The 1,735-nt window shown below is 43.0% G+C and overlaps 1 pseudogene; it reads left to right on the top strand.

Annotated features, from left to right (window-relative positions):
* The first annotated feature begins 1,088 nt into the window (after positions 1 to 1,088).
* Positions 1,089 to 1,309, top strand: LOC121817547 (cytochrome c oxidase subunit 6C-like; annotated as a pseudogene).
* The last annotated feature ends 426 nt before the right edge of the window (positions 1,310 to 1,735 follow it).

The following is a 1,735-nucleotide window of genomic DNA, read 5'->3' on the forward strand; positions in this document are numbered from 1 at the left end:
TTACAGGAAAAAGTACGCTGTCCCTGTACTAGACATACAACTAAACTACATTTCCCTGAAACTCCTCTCACAACCCAGGATTTCTCTCTTGCTTATCCTGGGGCTGAATGCAGAGGATGTTATGGAGTATTCCAAGGCTTCAGGGAAGGGCAGAACGCCTGGATGGAAGAGCGGGTAGAGAGGCATAGAGCACATCCATGCTGCAGTACACCGTCGATCTAGGATCCACACGAGAAACATTTGCTTCTTGCTTTTTGTATCAAGTCACTAAGATTTGGTAGTTTTTACATCAGTTAATTTATCACGGCTAAGAAAAAAGAGTGAAAGTGAAGTCGCTCAGTCGTGTCCGACTCTTTGCGACCTGGTAGACTGTAGCCCACCAGGCTCCTCCGTCCATGGGATTCTCCAGGCAAGATTACTGGAGTGGGTTGCCATTTCCTTCTCCAGGGGAATCTTCCCAACCCAGGGATTGAACCTGGGTCTCCCGCATTGCAGGCAGACGCTTTAACCTCTGAGCTACCAGTAACTCTGTTTTGTTTTTGTTTTTGTTTTTTTTTTAATCTAAATCCAGAACTGTTCCCCTTCTTGAGAAGGAATAAGGAGTCAAGAGCAAGGTCTGGAGCCAAGAGAGCATCACCCTGACTTCCAGGCAGAGGAGCCTCAGTGCACAGGTGATGATGGGCTTCGTCTCATGCGGGCAGTGCGGCCATTTCCAGTCTCCAAAGAAGTATCAGCAGGCCAGTTATCAATACCTACCATGGGCTCAGGAATGCGGAGAGGTAAGCCAATCAGGGATTTCACCATGCACACCTCAGAGACAACCTGAATGATGAGAATACCTGTTCTACCTTTAAGGATGCGAAAGGGCGAGGTTTCAGTCTGAGCCACATACTTAAATATGCTGCTACTAATTAATACAACCAGAAGCATATCTTAAATACCAATTTCAAATGATTTGGAGTGGGAGCAGGGGAGGCAAGGGGAGCTGTTTAACTCAGAGAATTGAAAAATTAAAATTAAAAAAGAGGTCCATTTCTCCATCAGCCTGAGAGGACGTCGCAGTTGAGCTGTCGAGAAGAAAAGCTGCCATGTCCACTGCTTTGGCAAAACCTCAGACCGTGGCCCCATGGCCAAACGTCTGCGATTTCATATTGTTGGAGCATTCATGGTCTCCCTGGGGTTTGCAACTTTCTAAAAGTTTTCTGTGGCTGAAAAAAGGAGGAAGGCATATGCAGACTTCTACAGAAATTATGACTCCATGAAAGATTTTGAGATGAGGAAGGCTGGTATCTTTCAGAGTGCAAAGTAATTTGGAATATAAAGAATTTCTTTGGGTTCAGTTCCTTGGAAGTTTGTCATTTTCCTGTGTTCCTGAACTATGAAACTATGACTATCTGGGGTGAGAAATACTCTCTCAATAAATGAACAATTAACAAATACTGTGGAAAAATAATAATAAAGTTAAATTAAATTTTAAAAGACCCCATAAGCTGAATTTTACCACTTAAGATATGCTAGGCTTCATACTAGAAATTTGATTGCATTTTTGTTTCATGAAAAATGACTGCTGCATTCCAAGCATTCACATGGTTTACCCAAGCTACTTAATTGCTACATAGGCAGAGACTTTTCAATGGCCTTCCCTGGTACGCAGGAAGGGTGTTTATCATTACTGTTCTTATTATTTACTTTCCTAAGCTTTTCAGTGTTTAGTTGGCAGAGTCTCAGAAGAAAG

The sequence above is a fragment of the Ovis aries genome, chromosome 1 (genome assembly GCF_016772045.2).
Source record: "Ovis aries strain OAR_USU_Benz2616 breed Rambouillet chromosome 1, ARS-UI_Ramb_v3.0, whole genome shotgun sequence".
Taxonomy (NCBI): domain Eukaryota; kingdom Metazoa; phylum Chordata; class Mammalia; order Artiodactyla; family Bovidae; genus Ovis; species Ovis aries.